The sequence below is a fragment of the Bufo gargarizans genome, chromosome 6 (genome assembly GCF_014858855.1).
Source record: "Bufo gargarizans isolate SCDJY-AF-19 chromosome 6, ASM1485885v1, whole genome shotgun sequence".
NCBI lineage: Eukaryota > Metazoa > Chordata > Amphibia > Anura > Bufonidae > Bufo > Bufo gargarizans.
The window spans coordinates 71,076,560-71,096,404 of NC_058085.1; positions in this window are offsets into that span (position 1 = coordinate 71,076,560).

Sequence of the window (19,845 nt, forward strand, 5' to 3'; positions counted from 1 at the left end):
CCGCTAAATTGTGCCCAAAATTTTTCTAAATGGAGCCTTACAGGGGTGTGATCAATGACAGGGGGGTGATCACCCCATATAGACTCCCTGATCACCCCCCTGTCATTGATCACCCCCCTGTAAGGCTCCATTTACACATATGTGATTTGCGGATCCGCTGTGTCCGTGTTTTGCGGATCCACGGATCCGCAAAACACATACGGACGTCTGAATGGAGCCTTACGGGGGGTGATCAATGACAGGGGGTTGATCACACCATATAGACTCCCTGATCACCCCCCTGTCATTGATCACCCGCGGGTAAGGCTCCATTCAGAGGTCCGTATGTGTTTTGCGGATCCATAGATCGGATCCGCAAAACACATACGGACGTCTGAATGGAGCCTTACAGGGGGGTGATCAATGACACGGGGGTGATCAGGGAGTCTATATGGGGTGATCAGGGGTTAATAAGGGGTTAATAAGGGGTTAATAAGTGACAGGGGGGGGTGTAGTGTAGTGTGGTGCTTGGTGCTACTTACAGAGCTGCCTGTGTCCTCTGGTGGTCGATCCAAACAAAAGGGACCACCAGAGGACCAGGTAGCAGGTATATTAGACACTGTTATCAAAACAGCATCTAATATACCTGTTAGGGGTTAAAAAAATTGCATCTACAACCTGCCAGCGAACAATCGCCGCTGGCAGGCTGTAGATCCACTCTCTTACCTTCCAATCCTGTGTGCGCGCGTTCACAGGAAGTCTTGCGTCTCGCGATATGACGCGTAGACGCGTGACTGTGCCTGGGACAGCCGCCTCCGGACCGCGATCCTGCGTTAGGCAGTCCGGAGGCGGTTAAGTAAAACTAAAACCACATTTAAACCAGAAATTCTCCAGCTTTTAATGGAAAAAATATGTGGTATTCGGAATAATATTCTGTACATCAGTATATTTGGGAATTGCTATTTATGTATTTTCCAGCATTCTGTATACAGCAGATCCAACCCAGAGCTTTACACTAATATTTTAGCTGTATAATGTGGAGAGATGGAGCTCATGGCCTTTTGCTTTCTTGCGACAGCATGGCAGGAGGGAATGAGCGCTTTGCAAAAAGAGCTCACTAAAGTGCATCATTCTTGGGCTCAAAAAAGAGTCCTTTGAGAAAAATTGAATACAACTGTTACAGGAGGGAAGAGTAAATTACAGGGTCAATATTATGTTACACTGAGCGGCGAAATATGAAATCAAGGACTATTCTGCCCTCTGCTGGGGACAATCTGCATAGCAGGCTTATCCAGAAGTGTTTTTCGTTCTTGTCAAAGGGATATTCAAACATCTCAGTTGGGCTTCGTTTTTTGCTGGGTCTCGGTTTTACCACCAAATTTTATTTTGTTCTGCCGCGAGGTTCTAGGCCCGCACTGATACTAATTTATTTAAATGGATTTAAATGGTATTTCAGTTTCCTCCCAGACTCCAAAGACATACTAATAGGGAACTTGGATCGTGAGCTCCACTGGGACAGCGAGTGATACGTGATTATATTAGTGATTAAAATAAATAAATTATGCAGGATATAGAGAGAGATTGTGCAGTTCTACCATATTGTTGACCAGGGCCGTCTTTAATATTGGTTGGACCCTGGGCAAGAATTTACTTGGGCCCCCTGGATCCCGCCCTCCCCACTTTGCTGTACTTGCTATACAGCAGCACTTACCTGTCACGTCCAGGGCCTCCAGGTGATGTCTCCTCTCTGTCATCATCTTCTCTTTTATCATCTTCTCCACTCGGTCTGGACAACTTCTCTCAGCCGCCTCGTCTCTGCAGAGTGTGACACACAGACATCTTAGCTTCCTCACATTCTATCATTATCCCCTAACTGGAGTCCCCACAGTGTTATCCTGCTGCTTTCTGTGCCCCCCCCCCCCCTCCCCCCAGGAGTGTAGCTATAGGGGGTGCAGAGGTAGCAGTTGCTACTGGGCCCAGGAGCATGAAGGGGCCCAAGGACACTTGTGCCGCATAAGAAGACACACAAAGCACTGAGAGAAGGGGGGTCCAAGCTGAACTCTTGCACCGGAGCCCATGAGCCTTTAGTTACGCCCCTCCCCCCCCCAATACCCCCAAATACTATCCTGAAGAAACATTACTGCCCCCATAGTAATAGTGCTCCTCATAGTCCCACCAATAGTAATTCCCTTCTAGAATGCCCTCATTAGTAACACTGCCCCAACCGTGATAATGCTCCTCAGCAATGCCCCCATTATTAGAAGAGCCCTCCCATATTAATAATACCCTCACAGAGTCCCCAGTAGAAATAAGGCCCCCTATTGTTCCCCCAGTGGTAATAAAGCTCCCTACAGACCCCTCAGTAGTAATAAGGCCGCCATAGTGCGCTTAGTAGAAATAAGGCGGATCTATAAGACCCTCCTATAGAGCCCCCAGTAGTAATAAGACCACCTATAATGTCCCCTGGATCTGCAGTGCCCCCTGCAGTTATAATCCTCCCTCCACCATACAGTCCCATGTAAATAACATCACCTCCTCCCCAGCCGCCTCCAACGCACAATCCTATGTAAACATCACCCCCTAAGGCTACTTTCACACTTGCGTTCGTGCGGATCTGTCCTGTACTTGTACAGGACGGATCTGCACCGATAATACAAACGAATGCATCCGTTCAGGACCGATCCGTTTGTATTAGATTTGAATTTCTAAGGCTACTTTCACACTTGTGTTCAGAGCGGATACGTCTGGTGTCTGCACAGATGGATCCGCTCCTATAATGCAGACGATGGGATCCGTTCAGAACGGATCCGTCTGCATTATAGTTTAGAAAAAATTCTAAGTGTGAAAGTTGCTCAGACGGATCCGTCCAGACTTTACATTGAATACATTGAAAGTCAATGGGGGACGGATCCGTTTGAAAATTGAGCCATATTGTGTCAACTTCAAACGGATCCGTCCCCATTGACTTACATTGTAAGTCTGGACGGATCCGTTTGCCTCCACACGGCCAGGCGGACACCCGAACGCTGCAAGCAGTGTTCAGGTGTCCGCCTGCTGAGCGGAGTGGAGGCTGAACGCTGCCAGACTGATGCATTCTGAGCGGATCCGCATCCACTCAGAATGCATTAGGGCTGGACGGATGCGTTCGGGGCCGCTTGTGAGAGCCTTCAAACCGAACTCACAAACGGAGCCCGAACGCTAGTGTGAAAGTAGCCTAAGTCCCAATACGGATCCGTCCTGACTTACATTGAAAGTCAATGGGGGACGGATCCGCTTATAATTGCACCATTTTGTGTCAATGCAAAGGGATCCGTCCCCATTTACTTACATTGTAAGTCAGGACGGATCCGTTTGGCTCCGCAAGGCCATACGGACACAAAAACGCTGCTTGCAGCATTTTGGGGTCCGCCTCCAAAATGGAACGGAGGGCCGTACGGAGCCGAACGAATGCATTCTGAATGGATCCGCATCCATTCAGAATGCATTGGGGTTAAACTGATGCATTTGGGGCTGCTTGTGAGAGCCTTGAAATGGATCTCACAAGCGGATCCCCAAACGCAAGTGTGACCGTAGCCAAAACATTAAGTCCCATGTACATAAACATCATTCCCCCCCATACACTTTCCACATACAGTCCCATGTCAATAACATCCCTCCCTTCAGCCCTAACATACATCCCAGTTAAATAACTACAACTCCCAGCATTGCTCTGCCTCTCACTTCACTTACCTCTCCAGTCCTGATATACAGAAATCAGCATTAGGCTCCTAGTACTCCTCTTCACTCCAGTCGAATCCTGCACTGGTCACATGATGGTGACATCATCCAGGTCATCCTATCACAGCCTGTTTTGCTGATCACATGACCTGTGATGTCACCAAAGGTCCTTCGCCTCTTCACAGTGTATTAGATTCAATTGTATTGCCGTTCTGTGTACGGCAATACAGTTGTATCTAGCAGGCAGGCAGGACATTCGGGGCCTGGGACAAAACATCCGGGGCCCAGGCCCCAAATGTTTTAACCTTGCGATGCCCACTAGTGAATGAGAGTCGGGAAACTGAGCTCTTATGGGCCCCCAGGAGCAACTGGGCCCGGGGCAGCTGCCCCTTTTGCCCTGCGGCAAAGACGGCCCTGTTGTTGACCTACCCCCAGGACGGGTCTGAACTATTGTTTGAAAAGATAGCACATTTTTATAACGTTTTATTGAATTTTTTTGAGGGATGAGATGGTCAAAAATGGCAAATGGGCCATTTTTTTTTTCTCATTATGGTGGGCTGCGACCCCATTTAGTTAAATGTCCGTACTGCTACACAGTGATCTTTGGTGGCACCACAGGCAAAGATCTCTGTGTTGCTCAGTCCCAGAGGGGCATTACCACCTTTGCATCCCGCCACTATCTCCTATGGTTGACCTAATGTCATTCTATGTATTCATTTCCAGGTCCTGTATTATGTGCATTCATAATCTTATGTAACTGTTCAAGTGTAATATGCCTGGTTCACCAGCAGATGGCAGCAAACACAGCAGAGCTATCCCACAGAGAATGGAACTTTTCCTTCCAATCTAACACCCCCCTCTATGGTGTGGTGGGCGTGTCCCACTTGCTTCAGGACGAGCCCTGTCTGGACCAGCTGGAGCACCTTCAGCTCTGCTGGACATGGAGGCCACAGCTTGAAGCCTCGGAAGCCAGGAGGAGAAAGTCTTCCCTGGATAAATCTAGAGACAGACCAGACTACAAAGTTAAGTACAGCATAAAGAAGAATCTGTTATATAGCCAGCCTGCCAGTACAGCAAAACCAGAGAGCAACTGATGTAGCAGAGATGAGTTTGCCTGCCAGTTTAAATGCTAAAGCCTTCTGGAACCAAGACAAAGTTTAAGGACTGTTTCTGATGAACGTTTATTCAAAGCTGTTTTCAACTTAATCGCAAGGTCTGGACTCAATTTATTCTTCATATCATAATTCAACTACCCTTTTTATGCTTTTGGAGGTCAACACCTGGGGTCCAGCGTATCCAGGTAGGAGCACCGTGACATATGCACCAAACATTAAGGGACATTTAGGCCACCCTACACCACTCTGGCATTCCTACACCTGGGTACCATCTACCACATCACTAAAAGGGGCCCTGTGCCCTTGTTGCTTCACTGCAACTGGTGTTACGAAAAATATGTACTTTAAGGGACCCCTTGCCATGTGCCCGACGACTGCACACAGGACCATATTATGTCTCTCTTTTGCTCCATGGCTAAAATATTTTCATACATATAGCAACCAATGGAGCCTGTCTGGCAGCACAGAAGGACTACGTATATAGTTTTGTACTAGGGAGATATAGTAAGGCTCTGCTGTGCACAATCTCTTAAGGAATGAAGGAGGATAAAAATCTTGGTGACATAGGCCAGTTTAACCGCAGGTGTAATGATCTAAATTAACCCCTTTCCCCTGTATGTAGTCTGGGTAGTGTTGAATGAATTCAAGTTAATGAAGTAGAATTCGATCCGAATTTCAGGAAAAGTTTTATTCGCCACGAATCCGAATTTCTTGATGCTTTGTGGTAAAGAATAAATTTTTCATGAAATGGCAGTAAAAAAAAAAAAACTCATACATTTGATCACAGAGAGGCCACCGTGGTCAACTTGATTAAAGAAAACGTGCTAATTCTCTGTCACGGACGGTGTACAGGAAACAAGGCAAAGCAACATGCATAAATGACTCGCTGGATCCAAAAGCTAAGGAACAAAAGGGAGACCCCTGCAGAAGACCTGGCACTTTCCCTGGCTGCTCAGCCTATGCAAAGATCCGAATGGTGGAGGTTTGCATATCCACGTACCTTGACTATATAACCCCTGAGCACCCTACAATAGTGAGGGGACACGACCACCGGCTCCCTACACAAGATACGGAGGGAGTCAGGGTCACCTGGGATCCAGCAAACAGAAAATAACAGATAAATGTTCAACACTTAACTTTGTAGCAGAGAGGAGAACAAGATCAGCATGCACACACACTCCAGGAAGAAGTATAAGCCGCCCAGAAAAGCATTCTGGGGAGGAATTTAAAGGGAAACAATTAGTCCAACACATGACAGCTGAGAGAGGCTAACGAGATGAGGAACTGAATACCACAACAAAGAAAGTCAAGGAGGAGGTTCTGAAAGGGGTCTGTCAGAGCTTCTCAGCGGTCTGGTTGTGACATTCTCGTGCACACTGACGTGTGACATCGTCACATCATCACGCTGAGCGGGCGTTGTGACGTCATCATAGATGTCCTCCCCACCCAATGTGATGACATGGTGACTTCAACATGTCAGCGCGCACATGCATTGATGCGTTTTCTTCAATCAAGATGGCCATGACGGACTCTCTGCCATCAAATGGATGAGGTAAGTATGTATTTTTTTATTTTACCCCTGATTAACCCCTGATAGGCTGAATGTGACTATCAGGCGCCGCGACCTGCTTTGAACATGGTATCTGAGGGGTTAAATGGCAGTGTGATCGCTGTTCCCCGTCATTGAGCCCGCTCCATACAATGTAATGTGATTATTTTTGAAGTCATTCGTAAGAAATCGACTTTCTTGTCGAAATTCGGCAAAGCGACTAAATTTAATTTTTGAAAAACTTCTCCTATGACCACTTCTGGGCCTGCCCAAAAGCAAAATTTGCAGTTTTACTATGCCTTTATTTAACACATTACCGTATTTTTCGCCCCATAAGACGCACTTTTTGTTCCCCCAAAATGGTGGAGAAATGCCCCTGCGTCTCTTTTCGGCGAATGCTTGCAGTTTTACATCGCTGGCAGCGATGTATCAGTGAGCGGGGACTCGGGGAGGGACTGGGAGGAGGGTCTGGGGGCTGGCAATAGCGGCGGGCGCTGCAGTCAGTGTAGTATAGCACCGCCCCGCCGCTCCAGTATACTAATATAAGATGTCATTTTCAAGTAATACTTATTAAACTTGCCCCCTTAGTCCTATTACTACCTTACATCCTAATCGCGGCAGTAGAATTCAGGCCGGGCGGGCGGGCGGCAGCGTAACTCTTGTCACGTGCCTGCTCCGCCTACTTTATGAATGAAGCAGGCGGCACAGGCAAGTGACGTCAGTAAGAGAAGCGCCGGCCGCCCGTCCTGCCTGCCTGAATTCTACAGCAGCGATTCGGATGTAAGGTAGTAATAGGACTGAGGGGGCATGTTTAATAAGTATTAATTGAATATGACATCTTATTTTAGTATACTGGCGGCGGGGGCGATCTGTGGATGGCACAGTTATGGGCTGGGGGGGGGTCTGTGGATGGCACAGTTATGGGCTGGGGGGGTCTGTGGATGGCACTGTTATGGGCTGGGGGGGTGTCTGTGGATGGCACATATATAAAAGTGCCACCCACAGATCCCCCCCAGCCCATAACAGTGCCATCCACAGATTCCCCCCCCCCTGTAACAATGCCATCCACAGATCCCCCTGTAATAGTGCAAGCCACAGATCCCCCCATAACAGTGTCCGTCATCCACAGATCCCCCATAACAGTGTCCGTCATCCACAGATCCCCCACATAACAGTGTCAGTCATCCACAGATCCCCCACATAAGTGTCAGTCATCCACAGATCCCCAAGAATAGTGCCATCCAGAGACCACCATTCGTTCCAAACCCACCAAACACACAGCACACCTTTTGGTTAAAAATTATTTTTTTCTTATTTTCCTCCCCAAAAACCTAGGTGCGTCTTATGGGCCGGTGCGTCTTATAGGGCGAAAAATACGGTATATCTTTGTGTGAATTTTAGATTTCCCCATGAGGTATTATTTTCTTATTATCAGGAGAAATTTGGCTTTCATTTAGTGATATATATTATGGGTATTCCTATCTGTGTTTCTTTTTTCTAAATCTTACAAACAGGCAAAATAAATATTTGAAAAAGTGCAGTTTTCTGAAATTTAACGTGTAACTTTTTTTAAAAATAAATTGAGTTTTACTTCTGTATGCCTGTAGATTTATTTCTGAGTTTGTTCTGATTACATGGATGCCAAATAAATTGATGTATGTTATGTTTTTTTCTGGAGTATTTTAATTACATTGTTGTATTTTAAATTTAAAAAATAAATTATATTTCAAAAAATGGGATATGAAAAATCTCACAGAAAAACGATATACTTGGACCGTGCCTAAATTAGATAGAGTTCACTGCCTGTATGGACGGTTAAAAACAAACAAAAACAATTCTTTAATGAAACGATAATAGTTATAAAAAGGTTGGCGCTTGTCCCTCTCTTGTATATCAGAAAAGACAGGCAGATAGGGAAATATGCCTGAGTGAGAGTAATCGGTGCAAGTTAGAGCGCCGCAATCTCAGTAACAGACACGGTGCAATGATCAGGACTAGGAATATGCTATATGGAGGTTTGCAAAATCCTATGAGATTCAGACTAGATGCTACTAGGAATCACTATACTATGACCACGTTCCCATAAAGATTATACAGGATCTAAAAAATACACTGGGTATCTTGATTATTGACCCAGTGTTGCATCTGTGTCCTGTGAGTAACAATAGTACATAGGATAGGAAGCAGGGGTATTCAGATCCCAAACACTAAAATCACATCCCATGAAGCACCTACAACTGACAACCGGGTACAGGGATATGAAGGTGAGTCCCTATGACCCGGATTGGCGGGGTGCATAAATAGCACTCAGGGGTTAACTCCAGAATCCAGTTATAGACATTAGGAATAGTCTTACTAGACCAATGTATTCAAACTTATATGAGCCATCCCCAGGCTATTCGCTACCACCAGCTAACTATCTAAAGCTAATCTCTCAGACTGCTCGACGCGTTTCTGTGTCTCTGGTGCAGACACTTCGTCAGGAGTAGTGTTGAGCGCGAAAATTCGAATAGCGAATATTAATTGCGAATATCGCAACTTTGCAAATTCTCGACTATTTCGAATATAGTGCTATATATTCGCTATATCGAATATTCTTCATTTTTGTAACATCTGAAAACATGATTCCTCCCTGCTTCTTTCTTGTGGGTGAATGAGTCATTGGCCCACAAGCAACTTAAGCAGGGATGAATCATGCTGGAAAAAAAATGACGAATATTTAAAAAACAAATATATAGCAATATAGGGAATATATTCGTTATTTAGAATATTCGGCTTTTTTTTCTTCCAATCTGTACAGTTGTTCGTATACTCCTCCCAGGCAAGCGTCTCAGTCACCATGGGGACGCCTGTGGGTTAGAAAATACGATCGGAACTGAGTTTTCCCTCAGATCGTGAAAACTCCGGTCCGATTCATTTCCATGTGACGGACGGAAATAGCCGAGCTAGCACTTGGCTATTTTCGCCAGACCCATAGAAAATGAATGGAGGGCGACTGCGCATGCACAGTGCGTCCTCCTTCTAACCCACAGGCGTTCCCATGGTGACGGGGACGCTTGTTAGGGAGGAGTATGTCAAAGTGGAATAACAGTACAGATTGAAAAAAAAAAAGACGAAAGTTCTAAAGAACGAATACATTCGCTATATTGCTATAACTTCATTTTTTAGAATATTCATCATATTCGTCATATTCTAAAACAAGAATATATAGCAATATAGGGAATATTCGTAAAATATACATATAGACTGCAATTTAACTAATGTAGTGCTATAGTATCTATATCGAGTGCTATAGAACCTATATCGAGAAGGGACCCAGCAAGTGAAGGAGGGCGCACTGTGCATGCGCAGTCGCCCTCCATTCATTTTCTATGGGTCTGGTGAAAATAGGCAAGTGCTAGCTCGGCTATTTCCGTCCGCCGCATGGAAATGAATTGGAGCGGGGGCCGTGCATGCGCGGTACGCTCCCATTCACTGCTATGGGGAGTCGGCTTGGTGGTTGCCGGTCCGGAGACCTCCAGCCACCAACTTGCGGGGCTCTGTTCTTGATATAGGTGTGGTATAAGACAATGGGGGCATATCCTAGCGATGTCCATGATGAGACAACCCCCTTAAGATGTGGACAGTGAAGTATGGCTGACACGTCAGCTTTGTCCAGAATAGTTCCACTGGGGAGCAAAATATCATATGGTCTTGTGTCTTTAAAAATGTTCAATGATAATGAAGTGTTCTAGTCAAGGAAAGCAGTAAAAAAGAGGTGACCTGTAGGATTGCAGAGGGGTAAGTAAGCATTTGAAAGGCAGCCTGGACACGATTCCATGTAATTGAAGTGGCATGTATCATTGTACATTCAGTATTAGACCGACTTATATCTGAATTGCATTGTAATATCATACACCTAAGAGGATAAGGGGATATGTCTTCTTCAATAGCTATCCATAACTTATGTGAAGGTTGGCACAACCAATCACCTACTCAGCATACATGTACCAATTTGTAATATATATAAAGGTCGGGAAGGCCTATGTCCCCAGTTTGGTTTGAATTGGTGAGAATGGGGAATGCTGTTCTCGGGTGTTTCTTTTAAAAAAAAAAAAATAGATTAAGTATTCTCTGTACTTGTTAGAAGAAGGTTTGTGGTTAGTGTTGATCGAGCACAAAAGTGCTCGGGTGCTTGAGTCGAACACCTCGATGCACAATGGAAGTGAATAGGAGAACCCAAGCATTAAACCAGGCACCCCCTGCTCTGAAGAGGAGAGGGTGTCTGGTTCATAGGAAAATGTCAGACATTGATGGAAACACCACCGAAATGGTTCGGGAACAGCATGGGGAGGATGTCTGGATGCATCTTGGACTCCCAGGTCGTTGCTGGGAATGATGTTGTCCAAGATTTCTGCACAAATTGGTCATAAAATGTGATCTGATCTTCATCTAAGTCACAACATTAGACAATCACAGTCTGCTTAAACTAATAACACACAATTAGTTAAATGTTACCATGTTTTTATTGAACACACCATGTAAAAATTCACAGTGCAGTTGGAAAAAGTATGTGAACCCCTAGACTAATGACATCTCCAAGAGCTAATTAGAGTGAGGTGTCAGCCAACTTGAGCCCAATCAATGAGATGAGATTGGAGGTGTTGGTTACAGCTGCCCTATAAAAAACACACACCAGTTCTGGGTTTGCTTTTCACAAGAAGCATTGCCTGATGTGAATGATGCCTCGCACAAAAGAGCTCTCAGAAGACCTACGATTAAGAATTGTTGACTTGCATAAAGCTGGAAAGGGTTATAAAAGTATCTCCAAAAGCCTTGCTGTTTATCAGTCCACGGTAAGACAAATTGTCTATAAATGGAGAAAGTTCAGCACTGCCGCTACTTTCCCTAAGAGCGGCCGTCCTGTAAAGCTGACTGCAAGAGCACAGCGCAGACTGCTCAATGAGGTGAAGAAGAATCCTAGAGTGTCAGCTAAAGACTTACAAAAGTCTCCGGCATATGCTAACATCCCTGTTAGCAAATCTACGACACGTAAAACACTAAACAAGAATGGATTTCATGGGAAGATACCAAAGAGGAAGCCACTGCTCTCCAAAAAAAACATTGCTGCACATTTACAGTTTGCACAAGAGCACCTGGATGTTCCTGTCACAACCAGACATCTGAGAAGCTCTGACAGATGCCTTTCAGAACCTCCTCCTTGAGCTTTCTTTGTTTTGGTTTTCAGTTCCTCATCTCGTTAGCCTCTCTCAGCTGTCTTGTAGTTGGACTGATTGCATCCCTTTAAATTCCTCCCCATAATGCATTAGTGTGCGGTTTATACAACTTCCTGGAGTGTGTGTGCATGCTGATCCTATTTCCCAGTCTTCTACAAGATAAGTGTTGTACATTCATTTGTGATTTTATGTTTGCTGGATCCCAGGTGACCCTGACTCCCTCCGTGTCTAGTGTAGGGAGCCGGTGGTCGTGTCCCCTCACTATTGTAGGGTGTTCAGGTGTTATATAGTCGAGGTACGAGGATATGCGATCATCCACCATTGGGGTGTTCGCATAGGCTGAGCAGAGTCAGGGAGAGTGCCAGGTCTTATGCAGGGGTCTCCCTTTTGTTCCTTAGTTTTGGATCCAGTGAGTCATATATTCATTTTGCATTGTCTTGTTTCCTGTACACCTTCCGTGACATTATAAACCGCCAAAACCGTCTCAAGCATGGATCCGGTTTCACTTTTGACTGAACGCTTCCAGGGTCTTTCATTGGAGGTAGCTGATCTCCGTAAGACTCTTTCTCAGTTTCTAGTGACCGGTTCAGCTTGCGTTCATGGAGTTTGTTCTGAGCCTAAGATCTCGCTCCCGGATACGTTCTCCGGGGGTAGTGAGAATTTTGTGCGTTTCAGAGAGGCTTGCAAACTCCATTTTCGCCTTCTTCCCCATTCCTCTGGTGATGAGGAACGGAGGGTGGGGATCATTATATCGCTGCTCAGGGGTAACGCTCAGTCGTGGGCCTTTTCGCTGCCGGTGGGGGCACGGCCCCTCCGTTCAGTGGATGAATTCTTTTTAGCCCTGGGTCAGATATATGATGATCCGGATCGTGTTGCTTTGGCTGAGTCTAGACTACGTCTGTTATGCCAGGGTAAACAATCCGCAGAGATATACTGCTCAGAATTTCGGAGATGGGCAGCTGATACTGGTTGGAATGATGCTGCACTCCGAAGTCAATTTTGCCATGGTCTTTCAGAGGGATTGAAAGATGCATTTGCCTTTCATGAGAGGCCTATCTCCTTGGACTCTGCTATGTCTCAGGCCGTTCGTATTGACAGGCGTCTTAGAGAGAGAGGAGAGATCTCTCCTTCCTGTCATACTCAGTCCCAGGACAGTGCAGCGGTCTCATTCTGTGCGCAGGGGTCTCAGTCGCTGTCAGCCCCTTCTGAGCAGGAGCCCATGCAGCTGGGGTTGATTGCCTCTGACAATAGAAGATTCAGCCCGCATGGGAAGGTTTGTTTTTGTTGTGGAGGTATAAATCATTTGGCAAATGTTTGTCCCTCTAGGAGATTCAGGCAGTTTTCTGGGAGTAATAAAGAAACAAAAAGGAAAAAATCTTTTAAAAATGTTCCATCTGTTACTATTGGCAGGGTTGAGGCGGAAATTGAAGGTTTTCCGTTTGCTTGTAGTTCCCGTTTTGTCCTGCCTGCCAGGGTGGCGCTAGAGAGCAAGAACATTTTTTGTGAGATTTTTGTAGATAGTGGAGCAGCTGTCAATCTCATTGATAATCATTTTGCGATAACTCATGGTTTCCAGGTATGCACTTTGGGAAAGGATATTCCTGTTTTTGCTATTGATTCCGCTCCACTTTCTCAGAAATCATTAAAGGGCATAGTTCACAATATTCGTTTAATTGTGAGTGATGCTCATGTTGAGGATGTGTCATGTTTCGTCCTTAGCGGATTACCTACTCCTCTTGTGTTGGGGCTACCCTGGCTCACTAAACATAACCCCACCATTGATTGGCAAGCGAGGCAAATAAATGGTTGGAGTGACTTTTGCAGAGAGAATTGCCTCACGACATCTGTTTCTGAGGTTTCTACTAAGACTGTACCACCTTTTCTCTCTGAATTTTCGGATGTCTTCTCTGAGAGTGGAGTTCAGGATTTGCCCCCGCACAGGGAGTACGATTGCCCTATTAATCTCATCCCAGGCGCCAAGCTGCCTAAATCTCGTTTATACAATCTTTCCCAACCTGAAAGGGTCGCTATGCGTGCTTATATCTCTGAGAGTCTGAGAAAAGGACACATACGACCCTCGAAGTCACCTGTTGCCGCTGTTTTTTTCTTTGTTAAGAAAAAAGATGGTTCTTTAAGACCTTGTCTGGATTTCAGGGAGCTGAACAGTATCACTATTCGTGACCCTTATCCGCTTCCTCTGATCCCGGACCTGTTTAACCAGATTGTTGGGGCTAAAGTCTTTTCCAAATTAGATCTAAGAGGGGCATACAACCTGGTCAGGGTCAGAGAAGGAGACGAATGGAAGACGGCCTTCAATACCCCTGAGGGCCATTTTGAGAATTTGGTTATGCCTTTTGGTTTGATGAATGCCCCAGCCGTTTTTCAGCATTTCGTGAACAGCATTTTTCATCATTTAATTGGAAAATTTGTATAAGTGTATTTGGATGACATTTAGATTTTTCTCCTGATTTCAAAACTCATAAGGAACACTTACGTCAGGTCTTGCTCATCCTGCGGGAGAATAAATTATACGCGAAACTGGAGAAATGTGTGTTTGCGGTTCCAGAAATTCAATTTCTGGGGTTTCTTCTCTCCGCTTCTGGTTTTCGCATGGACCCCGAGAAGGTCCGCGCTGTGCTTGAGTGGGAGCTTCCTGAGAATCAGAAGGCGCTGATGCGTTTTTTGGGCTTTGCCAATTATTACAGGAAGTTTATTTTGAATTATTCCTCTATTGTTAAACCACTCACTGATATGACCAGAAAGGGGGTAGATTTTTCTTCCTGGTCGGTAGAGGCGCGTAAGGCCTTTTCTAATATCAAGGAGAGTTTTGCTTCCGCTCCCATCTTGGTACAACCTGATATTTCTCTACCCTTCATAGTTGAGGTTGATGCTTCTGAGGTGGGTGTGGGTGCGGTCTTGTCTCAGGGTTCCTCTCCTGCCAAATGGCGACCGTGTGCCTTTTTCTCGAAGAAACTCTCCTCCGCAGAGAGAAATTACGATGTGGGAGATAGGGAATTGTTGGCCATCAAGTTGGCTTTTGAGGAATGGCGCCATTGGCTAGAGGGAGCCAGACACCCTATTACCGTGTTTACTGACCATAGGAATCTGGCCTACTTGGAGTCACCCAAGCGTCTGAACCCGAGACAGGCCAGATGGTCTTTGTTCTTTTCAAGGTTTAATTTTGTTGTCACGTTCCGCCCTGGAGTTAAGAATGTGAAGGCAGATGCCCTGCCACGTTGTTTTCCTGGAGGTGGGAATTTTGAAGACCCGGGTCCCATTTTGGATGAAGGTGTGGTAGTCTCTGCTCTTTTTCCTGAATTGGAGGCAGAGGTGCAGGCAGCCCAGTCAGAGGCTCCTGATCTTTGTCCTCCTGGGAGGTTGTTTGTGCCTCTCGCTTTAAGACACAAGATTTTTAAGGAACACCACGCTAGGGTCCTTGCTGGGCACCCGGGGGCAAGAGCCACAGTGGATCTCATCGCTCGGAGATTCTGGTGGCCTGCGTTTCATGCCAAAGTCCCTCATTCACGGCCATCAGATCCTCTCCTTCCCTTACCCATTCCTTCCCGTCCTTGGACACATCTGTCCATGGACTTTATTACAGACCTGCCTCGTTCCTCAGGGAAGACTGTGAATCTTGGTGGCGGTTGACCGTTCTAGCAAAATGGTGCATTTTATCCCTTTTCCTGGTTTGCCCAATGCTAAGACGCTGGTGCCGGCATTTATTGATCACATTGTCAAATTGCATGGTATTCCTTCAGACATAGTCTCTGATAGGGGCACGCAGTTTGTTTCCAGATTCTGGAAAGCTTTCTGTTCTCGCTTGGGGGTTCGGTTGTCATTCTCTTCTGCTTTCCACCCGCAGTCGAATGGCCAGACAGAATGCGTCAATCAGAATCTGGAGACATATCTCCGCTGTTTTGTGGTGGAGAATCAGGAGGATTGGTGTTCTTTTTTGTCCCTTGCCGAGTTTGCTTTAAATAACCGTCGTCAGGAGTCCTCTGATAAGTCACAATTTTTTGGTGCTTATGGGTTTCATCCGCAGTTTGGGACATTCTCGGGAGAGGGGTCTTCTGGTTTACCTGATGAGGACAGATTCTCCTCATCTTTGTCATCGATTTGGCAAAAGATTCAGGATAATCTAAAGTGCATGAGTGAGAGATATAAGCGTGTGGCGGATAAGAGACGTGTGCCTGGTCCGGACCTGAATGTTGGTGATCTGGTATAGTTGTCTACTAAGAATATCAAATTAAAGGTTCCCTCCTGGAAGTTGGGTGCTGAGTTTATTGGGCCTTACAAAATCTTGTCCGTCATCAATCCCGTTGCCTACCATCTTGATCTTCCTCAGACTTGGAAGATCCATAATGTTTTTTACAAGTCCCTATAAAAACCTTATGTCCAACCCACTGTACCCTCCTCTTTGCCTCCTCCTCCGATTGTGGTTGATGGTAATCTTGAATTTCAGGTCTCTAGGATTGTGGATTCCCGTGTTGTCCGCGGTTCTCTCCAGTACCTCATTCATTGGGAGGGTTATGGTCCTGAGGAGAGGATGTGGGTCCCAGTGACGGAAATGAAGGCCACTCATCTCATCAGGGCTTTCCATAGGTCCCATCCTGAGAAGGAGGGCTCTGAGTGTCCGGAGTCCACTCGTAGAAGGAGGGGTACTGTCACCGCCAGACATCTGAGAAGCTCTGACAGACGTTCTTCAGAACCTCCTGCCTGAGGGTCTTTTGTTTTTTTGCTTTTGTTTTGCCATCTTGTTTCCCTCTCTCAGCTGTCATCTAGTTGCACTGATTGCATCCCTTTAAATCCCCTCCCATACTGCATCACTTTGCGGTTTATGCAACTTCCTGGAGTGTACTGATGCTAGAAGCTCTTACTACTGCATCCACAAGATAAGTCTGTTTTCTTTATTTCTGTTTGTCTGTGGGCTTGATCCTAGGTGACCCTGACTCCCTCCATATTAAGTGTAGGGAGCCGGTGGTCATATCCCCTCACTATTATAGGGTGTTCAGGTGTCATACAGTCGGGGAAAGAGGGTATGCAATTTTCTACCATTGAGATTTTTGCATAGGCTGAGCAGTAAGGGAGAGAGCTAGGGCTCTTACAGGGCTTACCCTCCTGTTCCTTAGTTTTGGATCAAGTCAGTCGGATCTTCATTTATGTCTTCTAGTTTTCTGTTACCCCATCCGTGACAGGCGGGCAAGCAGCGTTCGGGTGTCCGCCTGCTGAGCGGAGCGGAGGACAAACGGTGCCAGACTGATGCATTCAGAGTGGATCCGCATCCACTCAGAATGCATTAGGGCCGTACGGATGCGTTCGGGGCCGCTTGTGAGAGCCTTCAAACGGAACTCACAAGCGGAGCCCCGAACGCTAGTGTGAAAGTAGCCTTAAAGGTTTAACCACAGTCGAATCGTTCAAGATGAATTTACGGTAGTAGTTGGTGAACCCCCAAAACCGCATAAGCGCTTTCAGATTTTCGGGTCGATCCCAGTCAAACATGGCATGGGCTTTCTCTGGATCCATATGAAAACCTGAGGATGAAAGCAGGTAACCCAGAAATTGCACTTCCTGCACTGCAAATGCACACTTTTCCATCTTGGCATACAACTTATTCTCCCTTAGAATCTGTAACACCTGTCTCATATGATCCTGATGAGTTTCCATGTCTGGAGAATAAATTAGTATGTCATCCAGATATACAATAACAAACCTCCCCACCAGATGATGAAAGATGTCATTGACAAAGTGTTGAAAAACTGCTGGAGCATTGGTTAACCCAAAAGGCATGACCAGATTCTCAAAATGACCCTCAGGGGTATTAAAAGCCATCTTCCATTTGGCCCCCTCCTTGACCCTTACCAAATTATATGCCCCCCTCAGATACAATTTAGAGAACACCTTGGCACCGACAATCTGATTAAACAAATCTGGAATTAAAGGAAGGGGGTAAGGATAACGGACAGTAATACGGTTGAGCTCACGGAAGTCCAGACATGGCCTAAGAGTACCATACTTTTTTTAACAAAGAAAAACCCATCAGCCACTGGGGATTTGGATGGTCTGATATGTCCCTTAGCCAAACTGTCGGTGATATACTCTCGCATGGCCTTTCTTTTAGGTTGCGAAAGATTATACAACCGAGATTTGGGCAGTTTAGCTCCGGGAATAAGATTGACAATCATATTCCTGACACGGCGGTAACTCCTGGTTACCACTCTCAGAAAATACATCAGAAAATTCTGAAATAAGCGGGTACAGTTTTAGTGGTAACCACAGAGAACGATGTATTAAGACAGTTGTCTATGCAAAATTCACTCCAATTGGGAATCTTTCTCGCTTGCCAGTCGATGGTCGGGTTATGTTTGCTTAACCATGGTAAGCCCAAAACCAACGGAACAGGCAGACCCTCCAGCACAAAACATGAAATGGCTTCCTGAAGAAAATCACCCACTATTAAATAGATGTCATTCACCACCTGCAACAAGTATTTTTGGGTAAGAGAGGCTGAATCAATTTCAAAGACAGAACTACTTTTCTTGAATGCACTAGTATTCATCCCATGAATACAAACAAACTGTCTATCAATCAGGTTAACCCCTGCCCCACTGTTGATAAACACCTCGATTTCCACAGTTTTGGACTCTAGCACGGCCTCGGCAGACAAGAGAAATCGGGTACTACCAGTAAATGACAAAAGTACGTTTGTTGCTCCCCACCTATACCACCGATAGTAATTTGGGGATTAAGCGCTTTTTTTTTTTTGTTTACACCTTGACGCTGAATGTACAGACAAATATTCACAAAATGCCCCTTTGTTCCACAACAAAAATAGATTCTCTTCATATGACCAGAGCTCTTACTAGCAGTCCCAGAAGTAGCTCCTCCTAACTGCATAGGCTCATCACAAGGCGTAACCACAGGTGTCTCTTTATCATAAGTATCAAAGGAAGCCGCCACCTTATTTGACAGTATGTCCTGAGGGTGAGGACCCTTAGATCTCCCCCTCAGACGTCTATCCAGACGTACAGCAAGGGACATAGCTGCTTCCAATGACTGCGATTTTTCATGAAAGGCCAACTCAGATAGACCCTGACAGAACTGGCTACAGAGAGCAGGATCATTCCACTCCATATCCGTAGCCCATCTCCTAAATTCATAGCAATAGATTTCCACAGAGAGCTCTCCCTGCCATAAACCACGTAACGTGGTCTCAGCCTGAGAGATCGTATCCGTGTCATCATAAATAAGACCCAAGGCTCTAAAAAAATTAATCTACCAACTGGAGGGACGGTGACCCGGTCGGCAGAAAAAAAGCCCAAGTCTGAGCATCATCTTTAAGCAAAGAAATAAACATACCTACATTCCCAGAAGAGTATGGACACAGCTTAAAGTACAACTTACACTTGCCCTGAACCGAATGAAAATTATCACTACCACCAGAAAATCTGTCCGGGAGAGCCAACTTAGGTTCAGGGCAGGCCTGGTACCCACCATCGGAACCAGCCGCCTGTTGTCTCTGAATCCGTAAGACTGTCGCGCGGAGGTCAGCTACCTCCAATGACAGTCCCTGCAGCTGTTCGACCAGTGCAGACATAGGATCCATAGCTGCACTGACCTGAACGAAATGGCGTTTTTTGTAGGCGGTAGATAATGTCACGGATGAGGTATAAGAGGAAACACCAAACTGACAACCAGGAGGGAAAGGGAAAGCCACTAGGCCTCAACGCTAGGGACAGGAAAAGGTCACCTCCTAGCATCCCTACTCCTGGCCCTGACTCCTAACCGTATGGGTACCCCTTGAAGGTAGAAATGCCCATACCTTGGAACCTGGGACCCTGAAGACCCTAGAGAGCCCTAAGAATATTGTCAGAGCTGACGCAACCCGTTCCATCCCCAATGAAGGAACAGGCATGTCCCTGAGGCCTAGTAACAACAAACAAGGAAGGGAAAACAAAACACAAACGCGACATTTAACTTCTGTAGTGATGGATGAGCAGGAGCACCAGAGATAACCTCACATCAGCTCAGTCAAACCCAAATCGAGCTTTCTACCGCACAGTCAGAAGGGTGGGGCAATACTAAATTGGGTAGAGTAATGAGTACTAAGCTACACCTGAAACAGGGGATGAGGTTATAAACAAACACTGAATAAAGAGTAATCAAAGAGGCTGTTAGATTTCTCCATGCTCCGCCAGTCTCCTTGATCTCCTGACAACTGTCACAGAGGGGACCGTGACACACCATTCTTGTTGCTATTACTCCTAACCTA